Consider the following 12,243-nt stretch of genomic DNA (forward strand, 5'->3'; position numbering starts at 1 on the left):
TTTGGCCCTGGGAATGCTCAGGTTTTTTCATAATGAAGTAATGGTAATTGCTTCTTCGCTTTATGCCATTTGGCTTATGAAAGGTTTCGTAGGAAAGTACCACTTGCAGGTACGGGAGAGAAACCTGTATTGCCTCTTTAAACTGTATGACCTTATGATTTGCTATATTTTTGAATCTTATGATTCAGTGTGGTAATGCGTGCATTGGATTTTTGTTTTTTAAGCTTAGCGGTGGCCTTAGTGTTGGCTTGCATTTACATTTTGTGGATTTATTTTTAACTGCCTAAGAGCGAATAATTTTTGTTTACATTTCCCACTTGCAGGGGTGGTTGTTTATGCCTTAATTTTAGCCTGTTAATTGCATTTGTGGTAGTGCTCCATAAATTTTGTATATTGTAAAAGATCTGCTTGGACTTTCAGGGAGAAGTGTATATGGCCAAATGAAAAAAAAAAAAAAACCTTTTAATAATTTAAATGTGTCGTATCAAAAGGCAGTACAGGAATTTGGGTTTCTTTGCTTGCTTAGAAGCTATCATTTAGATGTTAGCCTTAAGAAAGATAACACATTTAAAAGTTTTTATTCTCAAGAGGAAACTGTAATACTCTGTCTAGGTTAAACCTACATTAGATATTTATGTCATGTATATCACATAAGTATATTTAAGAATCATCCTAAATTAGTTTGTAACCTAAAATTTAAAAAATATATATTTTCTGGTTACCAGCTAGGTATGAGATGCTGTGGATGATACAAGAATAGATGTCACATGTCTGTCCTGTAGAAATGAGACACACATGAAAAAAAGAAATGCAGTTCATTAAAGTAACAGAGAGAGAGAGAGAGAATGAGAATCCTAAGCAGGCTCCATGCAATCAGCACACAGCCCAAAACAGGGGTTGATCCCATGAACCTTGAGATCATGACCTGAGCTGAAATCAAGAGTTGGATGCCTTAACCAACTGAGCCACCCAGGCATCCCAAGAATTTGGATTTCTTAAGAAGTTCAGAGTTGAGGGGAGACAAAAAGCTTTGGCTCTGTGATACTTTATCCTTGAGTTACTGCTTATGTGATAGACAACTCTAATAAGTTATGTTCTTGATTTAACAAGATAGATGTTTTTAGTTGTTGGTACAAAAAACTAATGAAGAGCTTGCTTTCTTGGTTACTAGGCAAATCCAGCATATGAAATTGGCTTGTTAGCATCATCTCAGACTTCCTGGTTGGAAGAATTTTGTATCACTTAGCAAATACTTGATAGTTGTCTGTTTCTATAGATGACAAATCAGTATTTTGCACTGACAGTTAATTTCATTTATAAATTTCCACATGCAATGAATTTGTACCCTTATTTATAGTCACACTAAAATTTGCTCTTAAAGTTCTGGCTTATCTTGGCAACTATGGGCTGCATTGTTTAACCTGCTAAACTCCATGTTCTTTCTTTGTAAAATTGGGAAGATCTCTGTCTCCCAGGGGTGAGGAAATTGTTCAGTGAGATAAGACGCTTTAAAGAAAATGCGGTAATGTTTGGACATATTGGACATATATACTCAGTAAATTTTCTCTCCCTTCTTCCTGATTTTGAAATGGTTGTGACTAGCAACTTCTAATTATGTATATACTTAGCTTAAACATAGGCTTTCATGCAGCAGAACTCAAAGAAATTTGGAAGGCATTTACTTTTGTAAAATCTGACTTAATATTTGTTGTAATAACCTAAATTTTTAAAATGTTGATATATCAAGAGAAGTTCTTTAATTAGAATCCCCATAAAAAACCTGAACTATCAAAGGACTGAGGTGTTTCTATGTTATTTTATGAACCTAAAGCATACTGTGGCTGTGGCATTCAAAGGAAATGCATCTTAAATTCCACATATGAATGAAATTGTATGGTAATTTAAGAAACAAAACAAATGAACAAAGGAAAAAAGAGAGAGGCAAAACAAGAAATGGAGTCGTAACTATAGAGAACGAACTGACGGTTACCAGTGGGGAGGTGGGTAGGGGGGTGGGTAAAATAGGTGGTGGGGATTAAGGAGTGCACTTGCTGTGATGAGCACTAGGTGTTGTATGCAAATGTTGAATCACTATATTGTACACCTGAAGCTAATATTACACTGTATGTTAACTGACTGGAATTTGAATAAAAACTTAAAAAAAAAAAAAACAAAGGAAATGCAGTTCAGGAGAAATATTCTATGTCAGCCATTTTCTGTATCATGCAGTTAAGGAAATGCAGTTAAGCTGTTTTTTTTTAAGTAGACTTTTTTTCTTTTGGTGTACTTATATGGGTGTTAATGTATGCATAGATTTGTGTAACCTCCATCTCCAAAAAACTCCCTTGTGCTATTTCTTTATAGTCTTGAAGGGCTTTTGTTCCATATCTTCCTGATTACTGGAAATTTCTATTAATTAATGTCTTTTAACCTCTGTTCCTCAGAGAAAAAGTGAACAATAATATCTACCTTGAAGAGTTGTTACAATAATCAAATGTGATATTACATAAACATAAATCCATAAATATAAATACACGTGTGCGCACATGTGCTCGCGTGTGCGTGTGTGTGCACACGCACGTGCACGCGGCCTGGCCTATAGTAGGTTTCCTATCAGTTTTTTTTAAGAATATATTTTGTAAGTAATATAGTTTACAGTAACTTTTAGAATAGCTTAGTAAAGAAATATCATGTTCTCTTGATATCTAGAGCTTTTGGAGTGGGAAGGTTGATTGTCAAAGAATCCTCTGATAAGTTTTTTAGAAATGTGTCATCAGTTTCTCTGTTTTGGCTTGGAGGGAGGAGTACCCATATCTGTTTAACTTTATCATAATATTTTAGGGTTCATTTCACATTATGCCCATTTCATAAAATGTGATTTTTTTAAGTTGATGATTGAGATGTATGGCCTGAGTCTTTGCTAACCCCAGGGCTTCCTTCTGAACTTGTATTTCTAAGCCCTAATGTAATAGTGATTTGGGGGGACATTTTAATCTTTTTCTTAAAAGTGAAGTACACAGTATTCTGGTATATAACATCCTAGGCAGTAGGATATAATTGCTTTTCTACAAATTTAATTGTTTAATCAAGTGCAGAAGCAGATTTAGAGGTTTTTGTTCTTGCTCACAAATCCTCATGTACACTGTCTATCACTGTTCTTTGTCTCATTATTAGTGTTCAAAATATTAGTAGGATCAGTAAATTATAGAACTGGAAAGAGCCTTTGAGATCTTCTAGTCAATTCTTGATTCTATCTAACCCAAAGCCCCTTTTTCATAGTAAGTATTTTGTAATACTCTCTTTAGTGTCTTGAAATAAAATTAATAGTTAACAAAAAATTGTTTTACTCACATCATTGAAAGAGATTAATACAATTCCCTAACTGTAATATAAAGGAAAAATAAAAGGAAAATAATTTAAAATATGAAATATGATTATGCCATAAGACAAAACCACAAAACCCCACAAAAAACAGCCCCCAAATTTCTAAGATGCTGTTAAGCACATGTACTGCCCCCTGAACCATGATCCAGACGCAGTCTTCTCTTATCTTTGGTAAAGCAGACGAGGGGTGGGGTGAAAGGGCAGAGGAGAGCGTTGGACAGGGCTTGGTGTCACCTCTGCAGGATGACACTAGTGTGATTGCTGGTAGAGCTTGCACGGTAATCCCAGGTCTTGTGAGTTGCTCTGCCGCTCTTGTTTTATTCATTGCTTCTAGGAGGAGAATGAGTCCAGTGGTACAGGAAGTAAAAACAGCTTCATGGTCTTTCTAAAAATTTATGTGAAAACATTTTTCATTTTTGAATGAGGGAGTTAACTGCATGTTATTCTTGACTTGTTGCTTGCTGTAGAGCTACATAGGTACATTGAAGTTACTCTTTCTAAATTCATCTATTGGCTAAGGGGAGTTCTGTGGTGGAGTGACAGCACAGTGAACGTTTGACCTCTGGCCCTGCCCCTGGCACAGTCTCTTAGGGTCTTTCTTCTGGACATCGTGGAGGTAGTAGACATATGGATGTATGTGTAATAACCAGAGGACATCCTGTAGGTTCAGAGATCCTGCCGGAGCAGGACTTTGTGACTTTGGGCACAAACGCATTTTTTCATCTGTAAAATTCCTACCTTTTCTTTCTCACAGGTTGTCACAAAGGCCAAATGAAAGAGCATGAAGGAAAGTGGTAAACTGGATAGCAAATGCAGTGGATTCATGCTAACTGAAAGCCTCGCATCCTCCTCCTCCAATATTATAAAGAGAATATATGGTCCTTTTTTAATACTCCGTAGTTAGTATATTATCATAATAAATACTCTAATCTGAATCTTATTTCAGTTCCTTGAACCCACCTGCCCGAGAGACCTGGAGTGTCATATATGTGCTGTCTCCAGTTCCTGTCTCCACTTGCTCATCCCCTAGTAAGCACACAAACAAAAGGCCAAAACCAAAGATTTCCTGACCTTTATTGCAATATCACCGTTTACTTATTTCACTGTTGATTCCCCTGATGGATTGTAGGTTCCATGAGAATTTTGTAGTCTACCCTATGTGCTTGTGCTGCAGGTAAAGTGGTATTTCCAAAATAGAGTCAAATTAGCACTCAGGAAGTGTGTTGTCTTTACCCTCCAGGCTCAGCCCTCTCTGATAATCTGGTGTTTCCAGAGGCGCCTGTGGCAGAACACAACAGGAAGCTATCCCAGCACCAGCCAGTTCAAGTTCCTTTGCACATGTGTCATTTAATCTCTTGAGGGAGCAGTGTCCCCTGAAACTTCTAGAATGTTGCTTCTGATGTTTATCATTGATGTGGAATTCTATAGCAACTTAACTTTGATACTTTTGACTTCAGCCCTTACGTTGAGTTCTTTTTTCATCAAGATTCCAGGTAATCAAGGGTAATTATGTTATAGAGGAAAAACAGATTTTGTTTTAGTGTTGGACTTTTTGCATTAAGAACTAATAGTTTGGGGCGCCTGGGTGGCTCAGTTGGTTGACCGTGCGACTTTGGCTCAGGTCATGATCTCACAGTCTGTGAATTTGAGCCCCGCGTCGGGCTCTGTGCTGATGGCTCAGAGCCTGGAGCTTGCTTCCGATTCTGTGTCTCCCGCTCTCTCTTCCCCTCCCCTGCTCATGCTCTGTCTCAAAAATAAATAAAACATTAAAACAATTAAAAAAAACCTAATGGTTTTGTAGAGTTTTGTTAAGCATATGAAAGGCATATTACTCTTCTGTGAGTATTTTTGTTTTAAGTAGAGGATAACTTTTTTCTGGCAGCCTTCTGACTGTAATTTTTTTTTTTTTCTTTTTTGGACTCCATGCTTTTGCTTAAGTGCAACAATTCCATTTCTTGTTGATTTCCTCAATATGTGTTCATGAATCTTTCCTTGCATTCAGCAGCTATGCCTCATTAATTTAAATCTGGCTTTGCTTTGCTGGTCTTATGCTTATTTTGTTTCTCTTTTTTCTTAAAGTCTTGTCAGCCATATTCTTCACAACCCAATTTCAGTGCTGCTAACTTAGGGTGCTCATGTTAGTAGATACCTATTACCTTGATTCGATTTTGGAGATTATATGGGTGTTTCTCTCTGCCTGGACTATGGATTTCCCCCTTCTTTTATAGTCCGGCTTTTAAATGTAAAGTGGTTTATTGGAAAGAGCACAGGCTGTAGAGTTAAATGGATATGGGTTTAAATCCTAGCTCTGCTCCCTGCCAGTTAAATAGTTTGAACATGTTTGAATGTTTCTGAGCTCACTTTCTTCAGTTGTAAAATGGGTGTATTTTTACCTACTTTTCAGAGTTTTGAGATGTCGGAGTATTTTACTGTAAATTATGTTGTAAATATTGTAAAACACTTGATAGAGTATTTATCTCTTTCCTGTGTCTTTGAACATCTCTGAAAAAAAAAAAAAAAAAAGGCAGCGTAGAATAGAGGAGAGACCCAACGGAGAGTGAGAGAGAAGTCCTGGCTTGCTTGAAGACCCCTTCGGTCTAAAAGATTTTGGGAGTTTGTGACTGACTTAATGTGAAGGTCTTTCAAAGAGGAACAAAACCACTAAGGTAGTCTGATGGAGAGTTCTCTTAGCACTAAGGAAAAGTGAATCTGGATCTCTGTTGCCTAATCTATGGTAAGAAGGGTTTTTTGTTTTTTTTTTTTTTTTTTTTTTTTTTTTTTTTTTTTTGCTTGGGCCACTGGTTCCAAATGGTATTCTTTAACATCCTTTAGAGCAGAGAGGTCCAGTGACGGTGAGGAGTCGGGTCTGAGAGTGGAAACAGGTCTGAATCACAGCTGCTCTGCTTGTGTTTTACATATGAGCCTTTCTGGTGAGATTTTTGAATGAACAGACCTATGGCTGAAAGAGTTTGCAAACCAGTGGACTGAATGATCTCTACAGCCTCTCACAACTCTTGACTTTCCATGATAGGTGATTTTATAGGCAATGTGGTTTTTAAATTGAGTTTTCAGAGATGTCTTTCATAATATTTTATACATTATACTGTCCTGAAAACTACCTCCTTGTTCAGGAGTTAGCTTTGTAAGTTCTATAAATAAATTTAAAAATTCTATAAATATTAATTGCTGTTCTTAAGGCGTCATGAGCTTCTGTTATCAAATATTTGTATTGGCATTCGTATTAATTACTCCACCTGTGTTTTTATTAATGGCAAGAACATGCTACATGAAACACGTTAAAATACATGGAGAGAGCTCCAGGGTCATTCTCCATCTGTTATTTATTTTGATTTTTGCAAGTCTAGGGAAAAAAAGGTCACAGAGTAATGCTTTAATAGCAAAACAGATGTTCCAGATATTAACCCTGTTGTTATTTGTACAAAGTAGACTTTTATACATGACCCAAATCTCAGTCATGGTCTTTCAGAAGTTAGAAAAAAATGTTTTATACATTTGTAGTATTCACCCAGAATTCTACAATGTATGAGTAACAGCAGTGTTAATGAAATTCAGTCTGAAATATCTTGAATCAAGATTACTTGATTCCATTCATATTATAAGGTATTAAGTAATAAAGGTATCTCAAATATTTTTAAAACAAAGCCTAATATAAATAAATATACATAAAATAGTGTTATGATATGTAATATTTCTGCCTTTGCTTATAATACTTTGTGGGCTTTTTGGCTTCCCAACTAAGTTTTTTCTAGAATAATGTCATTATATGATTTATCTTTGGTTTCACCTCATTGCTCAGATACTTGATAAATGTATTTCATAAATGAAAATTACACAGTATAGTTTCTTGAGACTTAAGAATGTCTCCAGAATTCCTTTGCAACAGAAGACCATTTCAGGCTGCTATTCAGTTGTCTCTAAACCAGTAGTGTCTTAACGTTCTTTGAATTACAAATCCCTGTGATACAAATTAGGGATCCTCTCTGAAGAAAAACACACATAAATTAGCTTACAATTTTAGGGGTTTATGAAGCCTTGAATACATTCCATGAGCCATCTACGGGTAAACTTCCCTTTGCTGTGTGAAGAATAAATTGTAGAAAGGAAACATTTGTTTTTTGTTTTTATTTTGCCTGTTATCTATTAAAAGAAAAAATTGCTATGAATGATAGTTGACTTTTTTGAGAATATGGTAGTGTTTTCATTCAGTTTATATTGATTTGTAAAAAGTCTTTTATTAACGATGTTAATGTAATGTTAGAAATAATGTGATCAGTCTGTGATGTGTTGAAGAACTGTAATATGAAACAGAAAAACATTTTATTCCTTGCCCAGTCAAAACACTTGTTAGGTGCCAACCTGAGACAGTGGTATTTTATACCTTCTAGTGAATACCAATAATTTATATTAGAAAAGTTACTGATATCAGAATGTCAGCATCTTTTACATATGAAGAACATTGGGCCAGTGTTTTAATGTTATGAAATTCCCATTTTATGCTTTTCATTAGTGGCTAACTTTATCAAACTCAATGGTATATTATTAATGGCACCTCTCTAGTCCCTTAGTGTAAGAAATCCTGGTCCCTCGTTTTTCCTTTTGAAATAAATGTTATTGGGATTTTATTAAATAATTTAAAAGTAAAACTTTCTGTGCACAATTTGGAAGGAAAATCATAGTCTCACGATGCAAGGAGAGTCATTGGTAATATTTTGATGCATGTCTGTCTGTCTAGGTTATTTTCTGTTCAGTGATTGCACTCTGTCTCGATTTTGGTCCCCTTTTGTACTCTTGTTTTGCTTGTATATGCTTTTTTCTTAAATCTTTTTTTAATGTTTATTTGAGGGAGAGACAGAGCACAAGCAGGGGAGGGTCAGAGAGAGGCAGTTACAGAATCCAAAGCAGGCTCCAGGCTCTGCGCTGTCAGCACAGAGCCCAGCTTGGGGCTCAAACTCACAAACTGTGAGATCATGACCTGAGTTGAAGCTGGACGCTTAACCGACCAAGCTACCCAGGCACCCGTGACTGATTCTTTTCTTTTCTTTTCTTTTTTAAATTTTTAAATGTTTATTTATTTTGAGGGGGAGACAGAGCACAAGCGGGGGAGGGTCAGAGAGAGAGGGAGACACAGAATCCAACGCAGGCTCCAGGCTCTGCGCTGTTAGAACAGCGCAGCCCGAAGTGGGGCTCGAACTCACGAACCGTGAGATCATGACCTGAGCCGAAGTCAGCTGCTTAACTGACTGAGCCACCCAGGTGCCCCTGTATATGCTTCTTTCTAATTTCTGAAGTGGTCGTCATCCTTACAGTTTCTCTTTTCCTTCAATATTCACGGCCTTCAGGGTAAAGTGGTTAGAGTTACTTGTGTCTTGGTAATCTCCCAGCTAATGAACTTTTTTTGTTTTGAGATATAATTCACATACCATGCAGTTCACCCATTTAAAGAGTAGCATACAGGCAATGGTTTTAGACTGTTCAGAGTTGTGCAGCCATCATCACTGTCTAATTTTAGAACATTCTTTCACCCTCCAGTCACTCCCATTCCACCTGCATCCAGCCATAGGGAGCCACTAATCTACTTTCTGTCTCTACAGATTTGCCTCTTCTGGACATTTCATATACATGAAATCATACAATATGTGGACTTTTGTGATCGGCTTCTTTCACTTAGCATTAATATTTTCAAAGTTGTCTGTGTCGTAGCATGTATCAAGTACTCCACTCCATTTCTGGTTGTTGTTGAATGATAGCCACTGATGGCTAAACCCCTTTTGTTTGTCCATTTATCAAATGAAGGACATTTGGGTTGTTTCCACTTTTTGACTATTATGAATGGCGCTGCTATGAACATTCATCTATATGTTTTTATGTGGACATATATTTTCATTTCACTTAGGTGTATATATCTAGGAGTGGAATTGCTGGGTTATGTGGTACTCTAACATTCTGAGGACTGTAAGTCATTGGATCAAGGAGGGTAGTCTCTTGAATAATAGGTAAGAGGTATAAGAGAGTTGTACTAACCAGTTTTTCTGAAATGATTTAATATAGTAGTGTTCCACTTAGTGTGGGTGTATGTGGTTTTAACTTTTACATCTTACAAGGAAACTTCTATAACAACAGGAAATTGTTGAAATGTAGTGAGTGTGCTTGCCATTTTTGCAGAAAAAGAAGTGGTGGCATTTTCATGAAAAAAATGCTTGCTGTTAACAGTTCATTTTGTTTGAAACAATTTGGAAGAAACAAAACCCAACAGAAATCCCGAGACTTTGGGAAATCTTTCTCATGACTAACCCAATCACTGCACAGTATGCACCATCAAGAATGTTAAGAGGTAGCCTCTTTCCCTTGCTTTTAGTCCTAGCTTGACTCACTACTATCCTTCCTCTAAGCCCAGACCTCGTTTGCATTTTAATTCTTCATGTTTCAGTTGGTTGCCTTAGCCATCTATGATTCTTGTCTAATGGAAGGAACGCTGAGCTGGTGGAAGGTCTTAGCCTAGCTCCATTGCCACCGGCTGTGCCACTGTAAGCACAGGTCAGATCCCTCAACCTTTCTGCTCCCCACTTTCTTCACTGGCATAATGAGAGAATCATCTATGAAATTGAAAGATGTTTAAAGCTCAGTGATCTTAACTCTATCTCTAGACTTCTAAGATTTTGCAAGCTGCTTGTCAAGCTTACTGATTTTTCATGAACTTGGCATTTAATATATACTTCCTTGTATTGCTTCCTCCCTCCTTTTCAGATGTGTTCTTCTTTCTGCACCTAGATGATACTGCCAAGGAGGGCAGAGACTCTATGTTACTCTTTGCAGTACCTTGTCTGAGGATGGTTAGTGTTTAATAGTGCAGATATTATTATTTGAGTTTTTAATGACTGTGGAATGACTCTAATTGGTACTTACTCTCTGTTTAAATGATCAGAATTAAATGATCGAAATAACTTGGTAAATTTAGACAGCTGTTTTAACTTTTTCCTTTTCTGTCTTTTTAAGAGTATGCTTTTGATTAAAGTATCCATGGGGATAGTCAGAAATGAACATTCTGTTTTTAGAAACTTTTAAAATAACTGCTTTCTGCTAGAACTTTATCCTTATGAGACTTTTATACACATGTATTCATGGGCTCCTATTTTGTGTATACGAAGAGTTTCAGGAAACTCCTTGCTTGCTTTCCGACAGTCTATATACCTCCATCACTTAGCTCTTTGCACATTTTACTGGTTGGCTCTGTGTCTCATGAAGTGAAAAATGGAACGTGAGCTTAAACTTCAAGTTAACATGGATAAATGCTATAAAATAAATTCAGCGGTGGTTTTGAGTGGGTGCTGGCGTACTTTTAGCTTACCCAGGGTACGAACTTTACCATTCCTGTCTCAGTTTGTTTTTAATTGTAGTTTTTAATTTGTCTGTAAAACTTTGAGTTGATAGTATGACAAACAGTAATTTGTCTAAGAGATAGGACTTATTTCTGCCTCAACATTTAATCATTTTTACTTTGATTATGGAATTGTGGAGAAACAGGTATTGCTGGCATCTGACAAGCTGACTTGTTTTGGCTACATTGACGGTGCTTTTTTTTTTTTTTTTTTTCATTCTTCCTCTTTTACCTCTCTTTTCTGCTTCTTCCCATTTTGCTATGTAAGTATCAAATGGAAATGTCTCTTTTTAAAACATTAAAGAAAGCATCTATTTCTCTTTGACCACCAGCCTTAGTCACAGCCTCTTCCATCTTTACAGACCATGGAAACGTTATGTGTCCTTATAGACAGATTTATGTACATTTACATTTATTTATATAAACCATATAGCATAAGTTTTTTTTTCCAGGGGTGTGGTTCCCCTCTTTTGAAAATAGTATCATACTCTTTTTCACTTAGCAATATATCTTAGAGAACTGTGCATTTTAGAAAATACAGTTTGACCTCATTCTTTCCACCTGCTGCATAGTGTTCCATGATCGTTGGTTGTACCACAGTTTAGCCCTTCTCCCATCAGTGGACATTTATGTTTCTGATTTTTTGGTTACAGACAATGCTCAACTGTGTGTACAAAGATCTTTGTACACGCAGTTGAGTATTTCTCTGGGGTAAATACTTAGAAGGAATTCATGATGATAGGCATATTCAAAATTATTATAGCTTATATGTATTATTACAGCTCATCAGTGTGCCCTCTAAAATGTATACTTCTTTCAGCTGTGAAGGCAAAGACATCAAATGATGTTTAGAATACCAAAGGCAAAAATTAGACATTTTTGTCAATCTGGTGAGAAAACAATTGGTATTTTTTTTAACTTTTTGTTTTTAATCTTCATTTATTTATTTTGAGAGACAGAGCAAGCGGGGAAGGACAGAGAGAGAGGAGAGAGAGAATTCCAAGCAGGTTGCATCCTGTCAGTGCAGAGCCCGATGTGGGGCTCAAACTTATGAACCATGAGACCATGACCTATGCCGAAATCAAGAGTCAGATGTTCAACTGACTGAGCCACCCAGGTGCCTCGGTGTTTTGTTGTCTTAATTTCCACTTTCTTGAAAACAGGTTGAACATTTCGTCATGTTTATGGGCCCTTTGTATTTTCTTCTTATAAACTTCATATGTGGAAGTGATTACTTACAAGGTATCCAGTTTAAATTATTACATATATAACTTTTTGGGGTAAATATTGTTGAAATATACATATAGAGGGGCACCTGGGTGGCTCATTTGGTTAAGCCTCTGACACTTGATTTTGGCTCAGGTCATGATCCTCCTGGTCATGAGATGGGGCCCCGTGGCTGGCTCTGCGCTGATGGCATGGAACCTGCTTGGGATCATCTCTCTCTTTCTCTCCCTCTCTTT

At 36.7% G+C, this 12,243-nt stretch overlaps 1 protein-coding gene across 8 annotated transcripts in view; it reads left to right on the forward strand.

Moving 5' to 3' along the window:
- The window catches only part of LCLAT1 (lysocardiolipin acyltransferase 1), a 181,666-nt gene that overhangs the window by 42,966 nt on the left and 126,457 nt on the right, over positions 1-12,243 (forward strand). The window contains exon 1 of one of the 8 annotated variants that reach the window (XM_060651956.3): positions 5,942-6,118. The exons of the other annotated variants lie outside the window; for them this stretch is intronic. The gene's annotated coding sequence lies outside the window, so the exon portion shown is untranslated. Of the gene's footprint in view, positions 1-5,941; positions 6,119-12,243 lie in introns of those variants that run through there. 8 annotated transcript variants of the gene reach the window in all.

Source organism: Panthera onca, chromosome A3 (assembly GCF_046562875.1).
Source record: "Panthera onca isolate mPanOnc1 chromosome A3, mPanOnc1 haplotype 2, whole genome shotgun sequence".
Classification (NCBI taxonomy): Eukaryota; Metazoa; Chordata; class Mammalia; order Carnivora; family Felidae; genus Panthera; species Panthera onca.